This window comes from Pseudophryne corroboree, chromosome 1 (assembly GCF_028390025.1).
Source record: "Pseudophryne corroboree isolate aPseCor3 chromosome 1, aPseCor3.hap2, whole genome shotgun sequence".
Lineage (NCBI taxonomy): Eukaryota > Metazoa > Chordata > Amphibia > Anura > Myobatrachidae > Pseudophryne > Pseudophryne corroboree.
The window spans coordinates 1094375799-1094399109 of NC_086444.1; positions in this window are offsets into that span (position 1 = coordinate 1094375799).

Below are 23311 nucleotides of genomic sequence, written 5' to 3' on the forward strand. Positions count from 1 at the left end.
GGGGTCAGCTAACATCCCATGCCATGTGATAGATGACCATAATATCCTATGTAACTTGAACACAATTTTGCAAACCAAGATACAAATTTGAGGAAAAAGTAGAAAAATGAGGAAGAAGCGTGCAGTATGGGAATTGCACTATATGGCATAAATTGAATAGCTGTATGAGGACAAATGGTACATGGGATATGGGTGGGCACAATGGGGCCAGGGCCGGCAGAGATAGGAGGAGGGTGTGTGTGCTAGAAGTGAGTATTAGGGGCATATGTTAAGGCTGGGAGACTGGGTGACAGGCTAATGGAGCAATGGAGATGATTCCAGAGGTTAGGAGGGGCCTTGGTGACATCCTAAGCTCACACATACACAATACACTAGTACACAACATAACGATCAAACACTAAATGAATAATAATCTCTCATCTGAAATAAATTCTTTACATTAGATGCGCATTGCCCCCAGAAACATAAAAGGGTTCTGCACCTAATTTTGTTTGACCTATTTAGGACCCCTCTCCAACATAGCCCATTTCATATCTAAGTAGTAGCCACTATCCAGTGCTGATTGCTGCCTTTAACGGATTTTCTGGGTCACCTCAGCCGCACAGCCCCTTCCCATCCCCTTATCCTTGCCTCCCATTCCTGGTTCTCTTCCGTTCAGTCGCTGCGGCAAGCAGCTGCAAATGTTATGATCAATCGGGCTCTGATTTTATAGTAATAAATAGAATAGAGATGAATGGTCAGACATGCTCAGTAGATATCGGAACTCTCAGTGAATTACATCACTGACACTGGTGGGAGGAGTCCGAATACAGACCAACTGTCAATCACTGTACTGCAGCTGTTACTTAGCAACAGTCTTTGGTTACTCCCTTCGTTAACAGCAATCTACAGAGACAGAGATAAGATGGGGAACATTCTGGGAGTAATGTCCGTGATGACGTACAATGAGTGTGATCGCAATCGTTTGAACACGCAATCACATTTCTATGCATTTTTGCATAGTCACAACCCGGTGATTGACGGGTCCAAAACACTAGTAGCACATAAACCTGAGCTACAGCTGGCAGAGGAACTCACCACACAGCAACCTGGAAACCACATAACAAATTGGAAATAAAAGCGCCTGCAGCCAGGACAGAGAGCCGTGCAGAGAGAATGGAAATTATTACAAGAATAGGAAACTCATTTGAAAAAAAAAAAAAAAAAGAGCTGGAGAACCTTAATTTATGGGGCACTAAACATAACTGTAAACTAAAAAGGGCAGATGTGTCCACTTACATCTGCACATTGAACAGTCCTTCTAGTCACACCATGCCGTGGCGTGACTTGCTGGTAGCGTCAAATGTCTTATCGTGCGGCCATTAAAATGCATTTAATCTGCAAAAAGATGCCAATAGGACGCATAAGCAGCTTTTGCTGATTAAAAGGATATGCGGCATGCCTATATTCTGTGTATGTCTGCATATAAAATGCTAGAAAACACTGTAATGCAGCATTTCATATGCTGCCGCTGCACACAGAATGGCAAAACGCATATTATTTTACTCAACAGAGACTGCTTGTGTGTCTTATACATATAACAATGCGAATAAGACCCATTTCAGCTAAAAAGACTCTATCAGAGTTCCACAGGACCTGTCAGCTCACTCACGCAATGCATCTCCCGCTGCATGGCCTATTGAGGCTAGATGTATGCGGACACATCTGTACTTATTAAGAACCTGACCTGTCTGGCTAGTGGGAAACTCAGTAATGCTGGATACCTGTGTTTTGTTCTCCATAGTAGGGATGACTTGTAGCAGACAAGCTTCTATCGAGCCCCCTCTTTCCCATGTCATCAGCGTCGGGAGCCCCTTCCCCTGTCATCAGTGTTGGTGGCCCCTCCCCCCCTGTCATCAGCTTTGGGAGCCACTCCCCCCATCATCAGCGCTGGAGCCCTCTTCCCCTACCCCCTTATCATCAGCACCAGGAGCCCCCTTGCATCTACACCCCTTGCCATCAGTACTGGGAGCCACCCCTGTCATTAGCACCGGGAGCCGCACTCCCCATCATCAGCACCGGGAGCCCCATCCCTAATTACAAATATAATGAGAGGTGCTATCATGCTAAGACTTGTAGTTCCACAAAGAAAAACAACATATTATGCTGTTGCACACTCTATAGTACCAAGCACTGCTAATCAGAATAATTATAATAATAACTAGCTGAAGTACCCGACATTGCCCGGGTTTAAATCTTCAAGTTATTAAGTTGTCAATGAGTTGGATGTAACTGTCAACATATTAAAAATAAGCAGCAGCTCTTCCAACACACCCATGAGGTGGCCGCCAAGTGTCGTTTTTGTTTTTGGGGTGTCGCCAGTAGCCCTAATCCCCATATATGGATTTTTGTGTTTTTTGTTTTGTTCTGTTTTGTTTATGCAGATGTGAATTTTGTACGTTTACGTGTATGTTTTTTGTTTTGTTTTTCAAGAAAAGTATTTTTGTGTATTTTCTTTATTTTTGTGTATTTTTTGTTTTTGTATTAGCTGATATGTATTTTTTGTTTTTATTCTTAATTTTTTTTTCAAGCAGTCTAATTTTTTTCTTTATTTTTGTGTATTTTTTCGGTTTTGTTTCTGCAGATGTGTATTTTTTGTTTTTTTCTTAATTTTTGTCTTTTATTTTTATTTTTTGCAGATGTGTGAAGAAGTTTATTTTTATATTTTCTCTTTATTTTTGTGTATTTTTTGGTTTTGTATGTGCAGACGTATATTTTTTATGTTTTTTTCTTAATTTTTGTCTCTTTTATTTTTATTTTTTGCAGACATGTTTACATAATACAGCTATTACATAAAACAAAACAATCGTGTCCAAAAACTAGCCTTAGATGGGCCCATCTTCTGGGCAGGGCTTGGGCCCGCTGGCTGGGCAGAGCTAGTGCCTGCCGGCAGGCCATGGCTAGTGCCTGATGGCTGGTCTGGGCTTGGGCAACAAATAAACAAATAGGGACGTGTACTAAAACCTAGATCTAAAAATTTAGAAGAAAGCAATCCCATGTGAACTAACAATATGGTGAAATTTCAGATATATAATTGTAATTTAGTAAGAGAGATTCTCTATGCATATAATACTGCAGTCACAATAGCCTAATGAATAAATAATGGATTTACAAATTCAGTATCAGTATCAGCTTTATTGGCCAGGTGTACTCACGTACACTTGGAATTTTTTGTGGTACAGTGCATTGCCAAGCAGCAACATGAAGGGGGAAGAACGTAGCATACAGTACATTACAAACATTACACGTATGGGTTTATACTGCACATTGCAACTGTACGATAGACTCGACATATTAGACATATACATGTAAACACGAAGGAAGCTTGGCAGAGCAGCACTGAGGCAGCCAGCCGCGGCGCCATCCTAAATTTCTACATGGATGTATATCATAGGCCAGAAAGAGTAAGGTCGGCAGCAGTAATTATTATTGGTAGAAAATAAAGATGAGCGAATTTGGTTCTCTGAAAACTGAACCCCCCGAACTTTGAGGTCCGAGGCCGGATCCGAGTCAGGCTCGTTATTTTGTGCCTTACTTGGATCCGAAAATAAGGCAAAATGTCATCATCCCACTGTCAGATCTTGCAGGTTTTGAAGTCCCCGGTGATCTGTGCCAGCTTCACTCCGGATTTGGAGAAAGCACAGGACGTGTTCCTTTTGTGCTACTGTAGTTAGGGAAGGGGCAGGAGAAAGCAAAGGGGGGCAGGAGAGAGAAGAGGGGTGCAGGAGAGAGCAAAGGGGGGCAGAAGAGAGCAAAGGGGCGCAGAAGAGAGCAATGCTGCTTGTGTAGGTGTCCTGTGTCAGTCACTGTATAGGGCTCTGCACAGTACATTAGTGTACTGCACTAGCATACTGTGGCTGTGTATAGGACGGACCAGGTGTTATTCTCTGTTTATAAGGGGCTGTGTACTGCTGTACACTACTGCTATACATCTCTGTGTGATCCAAAGCCAAAAATATATTTAATTTAATCGGTGTATTACTCAGTACTGCGATTGCCATACACTAACACTACTGCTATATCTGTGTGTGATTCAAAGTCAAAAATATATTTAATTGGTGCTTCACTCTGCTTACTAGTACTGCGGTGGCTGTACACTACTGCTATATAGCCTCTGTGTGTGATCCAGAGAAAAAAATATATTTGTATTAGTGCGTCACTCAGTGACGACTACCAGTACTGCCGTACGCTACTGCTATATATCCTCTGAGTGTGATCCATAGAAAAAAATATATTTCTATTATGTATTTTAAAGGGGTGCTCTGTCTGCTGTATCTGAAAGGGATGATCTGTCCATCCATCAAGGGGCTCCACCCCAATATAAAATTAAAATAATAAAAGCTAAAAACAAAACGCCTAAAATTATAATTGTAAAAAAAAATATATCAATTTTTTTGTTTGTGCTGTGCCCCAGTATACTATACAATTTTTATTTTATTTTCATAAGTACTGTGACACTGCTGGTCAGACAGCAGTATATTATTTCCTACTCATAAACACATTGTGCAACACTGTTGGTGTAGTAAACCGCAGTGTGTAACTATTATATATATTTCTGATTCATTTGTGTGACACTGTAACCACAGTGTGTGATATAAAAAATAATATCTATATTTTGATTTAACTTAATATTTTGTGCTGTATCATCCCAGTATACATCCAGGGACTGCAGCTGCTTCATACATCTAGGGGTGTTCTGTCCACTCAAAATAAAAGACATATTTTTTTTTATATTTTGTGCTATGTCCTCCCAGAATACATCCAGGCATGCTCCGTCCATCTCAGTGTGTGGTGTCTGTAGCTCATATTTTTAATATAACTTAATGTCCTATTTTCTTAACTCTTCACCACATTGTAATTAATTCAAATCAATATTATTAATAATTATAAATTAGGTAAATTAAATAAAATAAATATAAATAAACTCTCCACACTCATATACTGAACTTTCTGCATATTGAAGATATCTTGGAGAAAATTAAGAATTTGATTCTAATAAATGGAAAAAAAATTAAAATTAAAATAAATTGAAATTAAAATAAATAAAATCTAAAATATGGTCTTTTTAATTCTTCTTTGCCTTAATTGTCTTTTTTTAACTGAAATCTTGAGCCTTGCCTAATGCATCTTTTAATAAATACATTCTTTTTTTTTAAAAAATTGTCCTCCCAGTATATTCATCCAAGTGCTGCTGCTGCTCTACCCAGCTACATCGGTGCAACCTTTTGGCCTAAACTGGATAAAAACAATATTGTGAGCTGTGAGGTGTTCAGAATAGTCTGGAAATGAGTGGAAATGAATGTTATTGAGGTTAATAATACTGTAGGAACACAAACACCCCCAAATTCTGTTATTTTAGTTGTTTTGATTATCCAAAACCAAAACCCGCAAGGGTGGTTTTGGCAAAACCAATCCAGATCAAAACACGAAGGAGATCCAGATTCAAAACCATAACACAAAACACAAAAAATGGCCCGCTGCACACCCCTAGTTTTAACACAATCAATGTCTGCGGGAATACAACTGAATTAGCGAAACAGCAAAAAACACAAAACCAAAACAAAACAACAATTCTGATTGTAAAGCTAAACACTCACTCTGCCATATCTCTGGTGATATTGGGTAACTCGCCATAATAGAGAATGTGTGGTCTCAAAATGGCTGCATTGCCAGATAATCATTCTCTTACAATCTATATGATTATCATGAGGCATGTTAGTAAATGTGATTGGAAAATTACAATATGGAGCCTCTGTGTGCTGCCCTCTGCAGCTAGGAGTGACCTCATCCTCGGTGACTAAATTGTTAGTGATCTTATCATTTGGCATTCTGGCTGGAGTGGAGGATCTGGCTAATTGTTGTCTACACCAGGGGTGGCCAAACCGGTTATCAAGGACCCCAGGTAGTTAATGTTTTTCAGACCACCCATGGATCTGTAGAATGTGTCAGGTAGGAATGAATGCACCATATACGAATTTTAAAATATGCCAGTTAGTAATTACTATTCACTACACCTGTGCACCGGTCAGGTGGTCTAGAAAACCTGAATTATTAAGGATTCTCGAGGCCCGGGTTAGCCACCCCTGGTGTAAACTACGACAGATACTTGCTTGCATCATACGTTTTATCTATACTTGCCACATTTTTTAATCTCCTCTCCGTGAAAAGCAAAGAGAAGAGATGCTGCTGACAGCTTTGGGGGCCTGATCAGCTCTCCTCGTCATTAGGCCCCGTCCCATTGTGACAAAATGCTGTGATTTGCAGGTCAGCTGGGAGATGGTGGAAGTTGGCGAGATGTTGGAGATTCAATCTACTCTTTCAGTGTTGCTGGGGACTACGGTACCTGAAAAACCGGTAGTCTCCTGCAACTACTGGGAAAGTAGGCAAGTATGGCTTACTTTAAGCAAGCAACAAATGTTTTTGACAATGTCAAATACCTTCACCTTTTTGACAGGGTTTAAAAGGGTTCACTACGGCTGGCCGGCGGTCGGGCTCCCGGCGACCAGCATACCGGCGCCGGGAGCCCGACCGCCGGCTTACCGACAGTGTGGCGAGCGCAAATGAGCCCCTTGCGGGCTCGCTGCGCTCGCCACGCTACGGGCACGGTGGCGCGCTACGCGCGCCACACTATTTTATTCTCCCTCTATGGGGGTCGTGGACCCCCACGAGGGAAAATAAGTGTCGGTATGCCGGCTGTCGGGCTCCCGGCGCCGGTATACTGAGCGCCGGGAGCCCGACCGCCGGCATACAGAAGACCACCCGTTTAAAACTGTTGCTTCTTTTATCTTGTATAATCTTATATTTTAGATTTTTATGTGCAAATATATGAGGTCTGCATTATGAGCTAATGCAGGAGTGCTTGATTAGCTGATAAAATAGAAATTAAACTAAAAAATGTATTACATTTACCAGGAGAACATTAAAGTATTGTGTTAAACATGAAATACTATGAGGCCAAAAGAGTGCTGGAACTGCGTTCCTATGTGCTTCAGCACAAATTAGGCTCTGAGTTAAATTAGGTCCAATGTATGGAAAATGACTGAAGACTGATTAAAAAACAAAGTCATAATGTCACATAAACTCATACATTTTTGTAAGGTTATAAGAAAACAAAATGTTTTAAACAAAACCTGCAGGTAATTTATTGAAAATGCAATGTATACCTGGGTGTACATTACTATAATGTATATATTTTGTCATTTGCCAGGTGCTGTAAATGTTTCATACTGTATATTACAGAAAATTACTATCCTGTATTTCTTCATTACCCAGAGAGCAGCAGTTGATACATATATGGCAGGGTCATTATTCTTTGGCGATGATGACTGTCTGGATTATTTTCACAGGAAAATACAACAGAAAATCAATTTATGGACAATACAAATGTAGATTTTACATTATGAATTAAAGATCTATTTCAAAATAAGATGTATTAGATTGTTTGCATCAAATATCCCACACAATCATATCTTCCATCATTGTTTATATTGCTAGTATATTGACAATATTAGATTTTTAACAGATTTCAGCTTTGGCATACCATCATCTTAGAGTTTAACATATTAAATAAGCTTAATGGAAAAAATACTGCAAGTAATGTGTTTTACTGTATGTGTTTATGGATAACAAAATAAAATGGTATGGTTGGAAAAAAAAATGTAAGGGGAGTTCTTGCATAAGTGGTAGTGAAACAACATATTAGAAACTTAGGACAAATGCCAAAGTCTACCCCTGTTCCCTTATGATGTCATCACACACAGAGTGCATACTAAATAAGTGTGCCATCTTTTTACCAGACTGTCTGTGCTAAGCGCCATACATGACTAAGAAAAGGAATGGGAAACAAGATTACTGCAGAAATACAGTATTGGAAATGTTGACTGTTCAGTGCCGAATATGTGCTTGGGAAAATCACACCCAAAGTATCTGGCTTCCCTGGTTTTCTCTTATAACTAAGTTCTATCAACCTCCATACTGTAGTAGTGATATCTGCTTTTCCTAAGAAGTCACATAGATTTCTCCCTCGTGAATAACAAAGCTTTAGCAATGTCTCAGAAAGGTCAAAGGTAGGGTCAGATTCAGTGGCGTAAGTTTGACCCAGTTGCCCGGAGGCAAGAAAAATATTGGTGTCCCATTATATATATATATATATATATGACAAGAATTACTCTCCCACTGCGCTATTTCAAATAAAACACTAAAATTAATTAATTATATGGCTGCCTGTATCCTCTAAGTTCCCTGTTAGGAGGAACTAAATGTGTGAAAATATGAAACGAAATAGAGGAGATGGCGCCAAGGGAGTTATATCAACGCCCTACCTAAAAACGGACCCTTACAGTACTCTCCGGATAAATTACGTCAGATAACAAATACTAACATAAAAATTTATTAAAACAACATATAAACCCGACACAAATGTTCATAAGTATACAGAGTTGATACATTTACATTTGTCTCACAATTTGAACAATCAGTTTGTAGTGATGAGAAAAAAGCGTAGATATAGCACTACGATTTCCTCCTTCTCCTTATTGTAGATTCGGAGGTAACATCAGATAATAGATAGATAAATATACCAACGCGTTTCGTCTTGTTCCAAGACTTCATCAGGGGTAAAATCTCTTCATTTCAGAACATATTGTCAGCACATAAAAGGTCATTCAAAGATGTATGAACAACGTTTCAATATTTCAATGGGACTTGATTGATACAGCGAGGACCATACCTCATATATCATCAGCTTGAGTCTGACATTCAGATATTCGAATATGGGGAAGATTCAAATGTGTATAGAATCTAACTGGTTCGCAAGCATAAGGAACCTCGTCTGTCAGCAGCTTGAACCTGACACTCAGAGACTCAGGAGTGAAGGCAATTCAAATGGGTATAATGTCTAACCAATTTAGAACACGTGGTAGACCCTCCAGTAGTGCAGTGCTGACAGCCAAGTCTCTGTATAATTATACAGAGACTTGGCTGTCAGCACTGCACTACTGGAGGGTCTACCACGTGTTCTAAATTGGTTAGACATTATACCCATTTGAATTGCCTTCACTCCTGAGTCTCTGAGTGTCAGGTTCAAGCTGCTGACCGACGAGGTTCCTTATGCTTGCGAACCAGTTAGATTCTATACACATTTGAATCTTCCCCATATTCGAATATCTGAATGTCAGACTCAAGCTGATGATATATGAGGTATGGTCCTCGCTGTATCAATCAAGTCCCATTGAAATATTGAAACGTTGTTCATACATCTTTGAATGACCTTTTATGTGCTGACAATATGTTCTGAAATGAAGAGATTTTACCCCTGATGAAGTCTTGGAACAAGACGAAATGCGTTGGGTTATTTATCTATCTATTATCTGATGTTACCTCCGAATCTACAATAAGGAGAAGGAGGAAATCGTAGTGATATATCTACGCTTTTTTCTCATCACTACAAACTGATTGTTCAAATTGTGAGACAAATGTAAATGTATCAACTCTGTATACTTATGAACATTTGTGTCGGGTTTATATGTTGTTTTAATACATTTTTATGTTAGTATTTGTTATCTGACGTAATTTATCCGGAGAGTACTGTAAGGGTCCGTTTTTAGGTAGGGCGTTGATATAACTCCCTTGGCGCCATCTCCTCTATTTCGTTTCATATATATATATATATATATATATATATATATATATAATTTGCTTCTGCATATAGCAAGCCTGCAGATTCTAACTATATGGAGCTACTACAAAACCATTGCAACTGGGCAGATCTATGGCCCTCATTCCGAGTTGATCGCTAGCTGCCGTTGTTCGCAGTGCAGCGATCAGGCTAAAAATCAGCTGTTCTGCGCATGCGTACGGGCCTCAGTACACACGCGTGAAGTACTTTCACACAAAACTATGCAGTTTTACACAAGGGCGAGCGACGCTTTTCTGTTGCTCTGTTGATTGGTGGGTGATTGACAGGAAGTGGGTGTTTCTGGGTGGTAACTGGTCGTTTTCAGGGAGTGTGCTAAAAAACGCAGGCATGACAGGCAAAAACGCAGGCGTGTCTGGGGAAACGGGAGTGGCTGGCCAAACGCAGGGCGTGTTTGTGACGTCAAAGCAGGAACTCAACTGACTGAAGTGATCGCAAGGTAGGAGTAGGTTTGGAGCTGCTCAGAAACTGCATGAAAATTTTTATGAGCAGTTCTGCTAACCTTTCGTTCGCACTTCTGCTAAGCTAAGATACACTCCCAGAGGGCGGCGGCCTAGCATTTGCACTGCTGCTAAAAGCAGCTAGCGAGCGATCAACTCGGAATGAGGGCCTATGTAGGGGTCCAGCCACACACTACAATGCTGATTATTTCTCTGACAAGTAATTTGCAAGTGTCATACCCAGGATTAGAACCCACAACCTATCGGCTACGGAAGAGTTACCGGCTTCTGTCAAATAACTTAATTGATTTTATGTTGCTGAACACACAGAACAGGAGGAGAGGTGCCCCCCTTCAAAGCAGGAGCCCGGCGGCAGCTGACTCCGTTGCCTCCCAGAGTTCTGCCTCTGGTCAGATTGTATAATGGGCCAATATTATTTTAGCATTATGGTTGATCTTAACACTAGCTGTGCTATAAGGGTTAACCCAAGGTAATCTAGACTTATTAACACCTGTAGGTTTACATTGCAGAACGCCTTCTCTGGTTAATGCAGCCACTTTTAATTTAGTTGTTTGTGGCAATTGTTTATCATAGCACATATCCTTACATTTTTTAATGAGGCATCCATTTGGCAAATTAATGCTCTCATTGAAAACATTGGTGAATGTTTCCTTTTTGTGCCAAAAAGTATCATGCTGAGCAAACCAACTTATCCAAAACAGAAGTCACCATCCAGAAGGTAAATGATATCATCCGTATTGCAATTTATGCCGTCACTTATCTGCGTTGTTTTTCCATTCTGTAAATTGTTATGTGTGTGACATAATGGTAATAGATGCATGTATGTGTTCCTTATGTGTATATTCCTATTGTGTGTTATATAATACATTTTTGAGTTTCAGTTTTTTACTTGACTACTCAAATATAATCAAACTGAAAGAGGACTTATCCTGTGCTTCGCAATGTAGTCATAGGGGCTAATTCAGACCTGATCGCTAGGCTGCGTTTCCGTACAGCTGTTGATCAGGTCTAAACTGCACATGCATATGCACCGCAATGCTCAGGCGCGTTGCACGGGTACAAAGCGGATCACCGCTCAGCGATGGGTTTGTGTGAAGGACCCGTTTGAACGGTCGTTCGCAAGGTGATTGACAGGAAAAAGGCGTTTGAGGGTGTCAACTGACCGTTTTCTGGGAATGTTTGGAAAAATGCAGGTGTGTCCATGCGTTTGCAGGGAGGGTTCCATTCCGGTCCCGGACAGGCTGATGTGATCGCAGCGGCTGAGTAAGTCCTGGGCTATTCAGAGACTGCACAAAATCTGTGTGTACAGCTCTGCTACACAGGCGTTCGCACACTTGCAAAGCGAAAATACACTCCCCTATGGGTGGCGACTATGCGAACGCAGGACTGCAAAAAATCCCTAGCGAGTGAAGAGGTCTGAATTAGCCTCATAATTCAAACATATTCTGAGTTAATATACTCGTTGATATGACAAGGAACGGAAATAAAAAAGGGGAATATAGTGAAGTACGGTTTAATATAGCACATATATATATATATATATATATACACAAATTCTGCTCCGGCACTCGGCTCTGTCCCTGTTATGGGACTGACTTGCTCAGGTGCCTTCCTCCCGTGGTACAAACCCTTTGTATAGAATCAGCAGGAAATAACGAGGCGGCACTCGGAGTCTTAAGAAACAGCAAACCATGTAATAGTGCAGATCAACGTTTCGGGGTTTCCCCCTTCGTCAGGATTAGTGCAATGTAACAAACAGTGTGTTTAAATACAACTTACCCCCTCTTCAGAACATCCCCTCTGGCCGGTGCCGCTGGCCGCGCCGTCCCGGTCTTCAGACTGATGTCACCAGCGTCTCACAGGAAGTGACATGACGGCGCCGGGAGGCGCGTCCATAGCAACCCAGCCTGACAACCAAACATAAATACATAAATATCGTTGTGAAACAGTGCCGTGAAAAACATCAAATAAGACACGGCTTTGTGACAAAACCACTTATGTGAGCTGCCATATATTAGCTGTTGCATCGACAGTATTAAAAATGTTTCCACCATATAGACATAACTTAATCTGTGCAAAACATATTATAACTCCATTCAGGATAAAATACCCATATTAAAAGCTAAACCCCTGTTAGATACCAAGGAAACCCCACTTTTAAACCTCACTGTAACAACCTAGACTATAAATGGAGTAGCACTGATCTTCCCTTCCCTTATCTTTATATTTAAATCTTTAGTTCCAGGTAAGTTCGCCCCCTATATAAACTGGGGGAATATAATGCCAGTCTCATCCATCCTAACGCACATATGCTGTTATCTCTATCGCGTACTAATGGGGACTGGTCGTGTGAAAATTTAGTCACAGATTAAATCATCAACCGCCTATGTTGTTAAATAAAATTAATTAAACCGAGATTGTCATTCAGGCCTGCAGGTCTAAGAGTGTTTAGCCTATGAATCCACATCGATTCTAACTGTTAGAAAACTCCTACAGTTAGAATCGATGTGGATTCATAGGCTAAACACTCTTAGACCTGCAGGCCTGAATGACAATCTCGGTTTAATTAATTTTATTTAACAACATAGGCGGTTGATGATTTAATCTGTGACTAAATTTTCACACGACCATTCCTCATTAGTACGCGATAGAGATAACAGCATATGTGCGTTAGGATGGATGAGACTGGCATTATATTCCCCCAGTTTATATAGGGGGCGAACTTACCTGGAACTAAAGATTTAAATATAAAGATAAGGGAAGGGAAGATCAGTGCTATTCCATTTATAGTCTAGGTTGTTACAGTGAGGTTTAAAAGTGGGGTTTCCTTGGTATCTAACAGGGGTTTAGCTTTTAATATGGGTATTTTATCCTGAATGGAGTTATAATATGTTTTGCACAGATTAAGTTATGTCTATATGGTGGAAACATTTTTAATACTGCCGATGCAACAGCTAATATATGGCAGCTCACATAAGTGGTTTTGTCACAAAGCCGTGTCTTATTTGATGTTTTTCACGGCACTGTTTCACAACGATATTTATGTATTTATGTTTGGTTGTCAGGCTGGGTTGCTATGGACGCGCCTCCCGGCGCCGGCATGTCACTTCCTGTGAGACGCTGGTGACGTCAGTCTGAAGACCGGGACGGCACGGCCAGCGGCACCGGCCAGAGGGGATGTTCTGAAGAGGGGGTAAGTTGTATTTAAACACACTGTTTGTTACATTGCACTAATCCTGATGAAGGGGGAAACCCCGAAACGTTGATCTGCACTATTACATGGTTTGCTGTTTCTTAAGACTCCGAGTGCCGCCTCGTTATTTCCTGCTGATTTTATATATATATATATATATATACATATATATATATATATATATATTTCCTTTTTAGTAGATAAGACACATAAAAAGTTAAAATCGTTTTACAAAGTGACAATAAAAGCAAATAGCAGCATGTTTAATAAACAGGACTCCCAATAAAAAAGGTGCAGTGGATAGTTACCGAATAAATAGAACTGTGGCCAAACAGTTCTAAATCAATATGCGGGTTTTAATTGAAGGGAATCCCGGAAATCCCTCATCCACGCTGTACCGAAACAATAACTCTTCCACCGTCCTCAGAACTGGGGCCCTGTGCTCACCGACGCGTTTCATCCCCTTGCTGGGGTCTTTTTCAAGGTACAAATTCGAATGAATCCCATACTGCTCCCAAGCTGGGTTTATAAAAGAAAGATTGACCAATCCTCAGGCTTCCTAGACAGCTGGACCCTATACATCCAAATTCCTAATAGAGTGTTAGGGTCTCCTGCCCTGTGCTGCCACGTCGTCATGGCAACCGGGAGACAAGTGCTAGCGGAGTGACCTGAGCGCAGCTGATACTCCGGTTCGGGTCTTTTGCTGTGCAGTGGTTATAGGCTCTGTGCATGGCAGGGGATCCGGTGCTGGTTTTTGTGCTCACAGTCTGTGAGGTCTGAGTGGGGCGTGGACAGCACCTGCTTTATAAGGCCTCTTCTCAGGGTAAGCAGATGCTGCTGAATCTTTGTTGGTTAGTCAGTTTCTGAAAGTTAGCCAGTACTGTGTAGCTTTGTATTTGTTTGTTGCTTACTGCAAATAGGCCTGGGGATTTGGTATTACACTCTGCCAATCCAGACCTAGCAGTAAGACTGGAGTCAGTTGTTTAGCTTGCTGGGGTTCTGTTACTACTCTGTGAACTTAGCAAGTTTGCGGCTGTATTCTAAGACTTGCCTGTCTAATCCTGTCTCACTTTGCTAGGTGTCAGGGGTCAGTTTAGTGGCAGTAAGCTGAACCTGTGCACTGCAAGTGAGAATTAGGATTGTGGAGACTCTCCTTGTGTCTATCATTCCATCTCTGACCAAGGAGTTTACTGCCACACCCGTTGGTAACCCTTTAGGGTTTTGCTGTTGCCCTTAGCAACAGCATTTCGGGTTCTCTACGTATTAAAACACAACATCTTGCTTTTCTCATCTGAGCAGTTCTAATACAAGGGAGATACCCAGTTCCTTAGCCTCTGGGCTTCTCTGTTCACTTTGTGTGTATTTTGTTACCCTATCACCTTCTGTGTACGTTATGTCATATTCCCCAGTCTGTCTGTAAGTCCATTTGTTTTGCATAACAGTTCAAACACCAGTACATTCCTGCAGGCACTGGAGTGCATAACAGTCCTGACACCAGTACTTTCCTGCAGGCACTGGTGTTCATAACATATTCAGCAGCCTAATACTCCTGTTGAAATTTTGTGGGAATATGGAGCATACCCCTCAAAATACGTTGCAACAGGTGGTCGATCAGGTGCAGGTCCTGACTCGACAATTTAATGATTTGTCCATTAAAATGCACACCTCCCAGGCTGCTGGCGGAGCTCCCGCAGCAGCAGCACCTGCAGGGGTTAAGGAGCCGAAAGTAAATCTCCCGGATCGTTTTTCTGGAGATCGCTCGCAGTTCTTTTGTTTCAAGGAGAGCTGCAAGCTATACTTCCGGCTTAGGCCTCAGTCTTCTGGGTCGGAGATTCAGCGGGTGGGCATAGTGATTTCCTTGCTACAAGGAGACCCACAGGTCTGGGCATATGGGTTGCAGCCTGACTGTCCGTCGCTTAAAAGTGTTGATGCTTTTTTTACGGCACTGGGCATGTTGTATGATGACCCTGACAAGACGGCCTCAGCCGAGGCTCAGATTTCGATCCTTAAGCAAGGGCGAAGGCTAGTTGAGGTTTACTGTACGGAGTTTCGGAGGTTGGCCCATGATACCCAGTGGAATGACCCAGCCCTGAGACACCAGTACCGAAGAGGTCTTTCTAACCAGATAAAGGACCAACTGGTACAATATCCCTTGCCTAATAGCTTGGATCAGCTCATGCAGTTATCCATCCGGGTGGATAGACGGCTGAGAGAGCGTAGGCTTGAAAGGGAGACTGAGATTTCCTTCCTTCCCAAGGGATCCTCAGACTCTGAGGAATTTTCCGAGGAGCCTATGCAGATTGGGGCTACCCGCCTCTCCTCGCGTGAGAAGACGCGGAGGAGACAGCAGGGGTTGTGTTTGTACTGTGGGAATAAAGGTCATGTGGTAGTATCATGCCCAGAAAAGCCGGAAAACTTCAGGGCCTGAGGGTGATGGGAAATATCCTGTCAGGCCAGAAGTCAGAATTTCCCAAGAAGACTTTTATCATTCCGGTGACCTTGAAGATCCTCGGTCAAACTGTCAAGACTGAGGCCTTTGTGGACAGTGGGGCCGACGGGGTTTTTATGGACCGCCAATTCGCCCTGAAACACTCTGTTCCCTTAGTACCCTTGGCATCGGAAATTGAGATTTGTGGGTTAAACGGGGAACCATTATCCCAAGGTAAAATTACCTCTTGCACTAGCCAGATTTCTTTGTTTATTGGAGCCACACACTCTGAAAAATTGTCCTTTTATGTGACTGTCTGTACTTTTGCCCCATTGGTGTTGGGGTTACCCTGGTTAAGGGCCCACAATCCTCAATTTGACTGGGTCTCTGGGGAGATTCTTAGTTGGGGTACTGATTGTTTCAGGAGTTGCTTGAGCCTTCCAGTCAGGCTCTCGCAGCTAAGTTTGCCAGGGTGTTATGCAGATTTTGCGGACGTGTTCTCCAAAAAAGTTGCAGAGGTACTACCTCCCCATCGCCCCTATGACTGTGCCATTGATTTGTTGCCAAATGCTAAGCTTCCCAAGAGCAGGTTGTACTCCCTGTCACGTCCTGAGACTCAGGCTATGGCAGAGTACATTCAGGAGAACTTGGCTAAGGGATTTATCAGACCTTCACAGTCTCCAGTTGGGTCGGGGTTCTTCTTCGTGGGTAAAAAGGACGGTTCGTTGCGACCCTGCATCGACTTCAGGGAATTGAACCGTATCACGATTAAAAACTCATACCCACTGCCTCTCATTTCGGTCTTGTTTGACCAGCTTCGTACTGCCACCATTTTTTCTAAGATTGACCTACGCGGTGCGTACAATCTAATCCGAATAAGAGAGGGGGATGAATGGAAGACTGCCTTTAATACCCACTCAGGGCATTATGAATATTTGGTGATGCCTTTTGGGCTCTGTAATGCCCCGGCAGTCTTCCAGGATTTCATGAATGATGTGCTCAGGGAATATTTGGATAGATTCTTAGTTGTATACTTAGATGACATCCTAATCTTCTCCCATTCCCTGGAGGAACATCGGAAGCATGTACGCTTAGTCCTCCAGAAACTCAGAGACCACCGGCTTGGGGCGAAGCTGGAGAAGTGCGAATTTGAAGTTCAGCAAATCGCATTTCTAGGATATATTATCTCCCCAGAAGGTTTCCAAATGGTGGGTTCCAAGGTACAGGCAGTCCTGGATTGGGTGCAGCCCACTAGTTTGAAGGCGCTTCAGCGTTTCCTGGGCTTTGCGAATTTTTATAGACGATTTATCGCTGGATTTTCGTCTATAGTGGCGCCCTTGGTGGCACTCACTAAGAAAGGGGCGGATGTTGCTCACTGGTCTTGTGAGGCTAAAGCGGCTTTTGCCCGTCTCAAAAGGGCATTTGTTTCGGCCAAGGTGCTGCGACACCCAGATCCAGAGCGTCCTTTTGTGGTGGAGGTGGATGCCTCTGAGATGGGTATTGGGGCAGTGCTTTCTCAGATGGGAGTGTCTGATAATCGCCTTCATCCCTGTGCTTACTTTTCCCGTAAATTTTCGCCTGCCGAGATGAATTATGACGTGGGTAACCGGGAATTGTTGGCTATTAAGGATGCACTCGAGGAGTGGAGACACTGGCTTGAGGGGGCTAAGTTTGTGGTCTCAATTCTCACTGACCATAAGAATCTGGCATATTTAGAGTCAGCGAAGCGTCTCAATGCCAGGCAGGCACGATGGGCTTTGTTTTTTGCTCGCTTTAATTTTTTGATAACATATCGCCCTGGGTCAAAAAACATCAAGGCTGATGCGCTCTCGCGGAGTTTTGCTCCAATCCAGGAGACCACCGAGGAGCCGTTGCCCATTGTTTCCCCATCATGTATTAAAGTGGGCATTACCCAGGACCTCTTATCATTAGTCCTTAGAGCACAGGAGCAGGCTCCTCCAGACCTTCCGGTAGGTCTTTTGTTTGTGCCTCCTAGGTTAAGACAGCGAGTGTTCCTGGAATTCCATGCCAAGAAGTCTGCAGGTCACCCGGGTATTGCCAGAACTCGGGAGTTGCTATCTAGGGCGGTGTGGTGGCCCTCGGTGGCTAAGGATGTGGATCAGTGGGTTCGGGCATGTGACATCTGTCCCCGAAATAAGACTCCTAGAGGGGTTCCTGTTGGCCCATTACATCCACTCTCTATCCCATCTAAGCCATGGACCCACATTTCAATGGATTTTGTGGTGGACTTGCCCAAATCCTCGGGGATGACAGCCATCTGGGTTGTCGTTGACAGGTTTTCGAAGATGGCACACTTCGTTCCACTGGTTGGGCTGCCATCGGCCAGACGCCTGTCTGAATTATTTATGCTGCATGTTGTGCGTCTCCACGGGTTGCCACTTGATGTGGTCTCTGACCGCGGATCCCAGTTTGTGGCCAAATTCTGGAGGGCATTTTGTTCCGATCTCCAGATTTCTGTCAGCTTGTCGTCGGGCTACCATCCGCAGTCTAATGGGCAGACTGAAAGGGTGAACCAGTCCTTGGAGCAGTTCCTCAGGTGTTATGTCTCCAAGTGTCAGACTGACTGGGTTGCTCATCTGTCCATGGCGGAGTTTGCCTATAACAACGCGGCTCACTCTGCTACAGGGATCTCTCCCTTCCTTTGTGTGTATGGGCATCATCCTAAGGCCAATTCTTTTGACCCCCTGGACTCCACGCCTGGTGGTTCCTCTGTGGTTTCGGTCCTTAGAGGTATTTGGCGGAAAGTGAAGAAAGCCCTTGTGTCTGTGTCATTAGTGACCAAAAGGGTTTTTGATAAGCGGAAAAGACCCTGCAGCTTCAAATTAGGAGACTTCGTCTGGTTGTCTACCAAGAATTTGAAGTTGAGACAGCCATCTCATAAGTTAGGCCCCCGGTTCATCGGCCCTTATAAGATCACCAGGGTTATCAATCCGGTGGCATTTCAGTTAGATCTGCCCCGTTCTTTGGGTATCAATAAAACATTTCATTGTTCCCTTTTAAAACGGGTGATTAGTAATCCTTCTTCCAGTGGAAGACCTTCCCCTCTTCTGATACGTGGCCAGAGGGAGTTTGTTGTTGAAAGGATTCTTGACTCCAAGGTGGTTCGGGGTCGGCTGTCATTTTTGGTGCACTGGAAGGGGTATGGCCCGGAGGAGCGGTCGTGGGTGCGCAGTTGTGATCTTCATGCCCCCAGACTGATACGCTCTTTCTTCTCGCAGTTCCCCGATAAACCCGGTGGTAGGGGTTCTTTGACCCCTCGTCAGAGGGGGGGTACTGTTAGGGTCTCCTGCCCTGTGCTGCCACGTCGTCATGGCAACCGGGAGACAAGTGCTAGCGGAGTGACCTGAGCGCAGCTGATACTCCGGTTCGGGTCTTTTGCTGTGCAGTGGTTATAGGCTCTGTGCATGGCAGGGGATCCGGTGCTGGTTTTTGTGCTCACAGTCTGTGAGGTCTGAGTGGGGCGTGGACAGCACCTGCTTTATAAGGCCTCTTCTCAGGGTAAGCAGATGCTGCTGAATCTTTGTTGGTTAGTCAGTTTCTGAAAGTTAGCCAGTACTGTGTAGCTTTGTATTTGTTTGTTGCTTACTGCAAATAGGCCTGGGGATTTGGTATTACACTCTGCCATTCCAGACCTAGCAGTAAGACTGGAGTCAGTCGTTTAACTTGCTGGGGTTCTGTTACTACTCTGTGAACTTAGCAAGTTTGCGGCTGTATTCTAAGACTTGCCTGTCTAATCCTGTCTCACTTTGCTAGGTGTCAGGGGTCAGTTTAGTGGCAGTAAGCTGAACCTGTGCACTGCAAGTGAGAATTAGGATTGTGGAGACTCTCCTTGTGTCTATCATTCCATCTCTGACCAAGGAGTTTACTGCCACACCCGTTGGTAACCCTTTAGGGTTTTGCTGTTGCCCTTAGCAACAGCATTTCGGGTTCTCTACGTATTAAAACACAACATCTTGCTTTTCTCATCTGAGCAGTTCTAATACAAGGGAGATACCCAGTTCCTTAGCCTCTGGGCTTCTCTGTTCACTTTGTGTGTATTTTGTTACCCTATCACCTTCTGTGTACGTTATATCATATTCCCCAGTCTGTCTGTAAGTCCATTTGTTTTGCATAACAGTTCAAACACCAGTACATTCCTGCAGGCACTGGAGTGCATAACAGTCCTGACACCAGTACTTTCCTGCAGGCACTGGTGTGCATAACATAGAGTCCCATGTACCTTTGCTGTGTAGTACTTCCTGATAAGTCCGGTTTTGTGTATGGGGAACCATGGCAACGGCAATGCGCCTGTCATCTCTTTAGTACTTCCTGATAAGTCCGATTTATTTATGGGGAACCATGGCAACGGTTGTGCGCCTGTCATCTCTTTAATACTTCCGGTTTGGGTATGTCCGAGCACCGACCAGCGGCGGTTGTAATTCCTGATAGTAACACTCACAACTGCCAAAAGTGTCCAGTCTTATGTCTCTCCCTTATGGAGATAACAAGCGAACTATCCCTTAAGGGCACCCTGGGACATCGTAGTTCAGGAGAAGCACAACGTCACTTCCGGTGACGTATTCCCACAACAATAATAAACATAAATCCTCTGCTTCATTGTGAGCTAGTGAAAACATGATTCCTTTAATACAAAGATACAGAATTAATTTAAAGACATCTACATACAATTAAAAACCCCTAAAAATTCAGAATATTATATCAAACCAGGGAAATTCAATAGTTCTAAAATAGCTCTAAAAACCATTTAACTTCGAAATTGCAATTTAGGCCACCAGGCTTAAGGGTCCCTGGTTCATAAATAGTTTTCATTTCATTTCCGCTTTTGCTAATTGTGTTGCTGTGTCGTTACGTCTCCAGTTACCTTTGATCTGTCTAATACCGCAGAACCGGAAGTGACGTTGTGCTTCTCCTGAACTTCGATGTTATAGAGCACTACATTTCTATCTACTTTTGTCAGTATGAATAGTTACATTTAAGTGCCTTTTGCATATGAGCCTGTGTACATTACTGTGGTTTTCTTCGCATTGCGTCTGAATACTTTAAGAACTGTATAATACAGAAGTCAGTAATAAGTACTCCTACATACTTTAAAATGTGTTTGTAGTTGATTATGTGCTCATATGACTAATATATAACATGTGACTGACTGCTAGTGTGATTGCTGACTTTAATATATGTTTGTAAGTTGTTTCTTCTGGTCCTCAATGCTGGTGCATGGGTAGGGTCAGATTGATATCACTTTAGAAGGTTAAAGTGATTACAGTCACAAATTGTGTAGTACACTGTGAAAGTGCTGATTATTTATCATGTCTAAAAGCAGCAAAGGTGACGAGGGTACACTCACAGTAACACCAACACTCATATCGTGTTTGTCTTGCAAAACTGTATTATCCTCTCAGGATCTGGTACAGGATGGTTTATGTGCAAATTGTTTTGCGTTTCAGCAGACTACAAGGCAGATCCCTGTTCAACGTCAGGTACAGATATATCCACTTTGGGCGATGTTTGCACAGACCTTGTCCAGTATAGCTGAACGGGTAATTTCTACAGCTTCTTTACCAGGAATAGGGTACACTAATAACCCATACATGCAGCTCCCTACTTACGGTATATCATTTCCCTCACCAGCTTCTCCAAAGAGATAAGCTGATAAACCAAGTGTAAGTAAACCGTCAACTTCACAGGCTACACAGGATGATTCATCGACGATGAAAGCTCTATATACTCTACTTCAACATACAAAGAACAAGTAGAAGGTCTCAGCTCAGTGGATATAGCTGAGCTAATTAGAGCAATAAAGGCAATTCTATCTTTAGAGGATTCAGCAGAGCCTGTGTTAAAAACCAAGGCACCTGTATTTAAATGGCCCAAAGCAGGTAAGACTGAGTTTCCAGGGTCAGACCAGCTAATGGAAATCATGGAAGAGGCTTGGGTTACACCCAGTAAAAAATATAGAATTCCCAAAAAATGGGATTCCAATTATCCTTTTCCAGCTGGGGACTGTTTAAAATGGGAAATGGCTCCCAAAGTAGATACGCATGTCATTTGATTAGTGCGAAAATCTATATTGCCTTTGCCATCAACGTCATTGGATGATGTCACTGATAGGAGAGTGGATGGTTTTCTGAAAACCATATTTTCTCTGTCTGGGGCAGTCATAAGGCCAGCCAAGGCTTCAGCTTGATGGCAAAAGCAGTTGCTGCCTGGATAGAGGTACTGGAAGACAGTCTTTCAGCACCTTCAAGGGAGCAAGAGTCCTATATAGCTCATATAAATCAGGCTGCAATATTCTTGGAAGAAACAGCAATAGATATGGGCACTATCGCCTCCAGGGCATCAGCTTCAACCATAGCTGCTCGCAGAGCACTTTGGGTACGTAGATGGAAAGCTGATTCAGAATCTAAGAAGGTTCTGGAATCTTTGCCTTTTACTGGAAGCATTCTGTTTGGTAAAGAATTGACAGTTATTCTGGAGTCAGAAGCAGACTCCAAATAGGTAACATTTCCTTCCACATATAACCCCAAATGTAGGGGTCCCGCTTTTCGGTCCTTTGGGTCACAATGAAAAGCAAAAGGAAAAACTGATTGTAAGCAGCCCTAATATAATAAATTTGGTAAGGCAAAAAAGCAATGGGCTACCAGAACGCCAGCCTCAAAACCAGAGAATAAGCCATCAGTCTGATGGTGTGGGCCTCCTCCTGAGGAACCCCATGGTAGGGGGCCGACTTCTTCAGTTTGCACAGATATGGCAGCAGTCTACAACAGATGCCTGAGTGCAAGAAGTGGTATCTCTGGCTTATGTTTTTCCCTTCAAGAAGCATCCTCCTCGAAATTTCTTCTGCACCAGCCCATCTCGGGTAGAGACGAAGGCCATGGCTTTGCAAGAAGCAGTTCAGAAATTGCTTCAGTCAGGAGTAATCATTCCAGTAACCCCTGCACAATGGGGACAGGGGTTTTACTCCAACCTGTTTTTGGTTCAGAAGCCAAATGGGTCATTCCGGCCAATTTTCAATCTCAAAATGCTGAACAAATATATTTGGGTCCCACGGTTTCACATGGAGACGTTACGCTCCATAGTTTTGGCCATGGAACCAGGGGATTATATGGTATCCCTGGATATTCAGGATGCTTACCTACATGTTCCTATAGCACTGTTCCATCAGTGCTATCTCAGTTTCGGTATCCTCCAGCAGCATTTTCAGTTCCAGGCATTACCTTTTGGGTTAGCAAAGGCACCTAGAGTATTTACCAAGATCATGGTGGTTATGGCAGCTTATCTTCGCAAGCAGGGGATAAGAATTTTTCCATATCTCGATGACCCGTTAATTCTAGTACAATCACAGGAAATGCTCCTGGACCATCTCCAACAGAAAATAACATGTCTACAGGGGCACGGATGGCTCATAAATTGGGCAAAATTGTATCTAGTTCCATCACAACAGATGACTCACTTGGGGGCTGTACTGGATTCAAGTC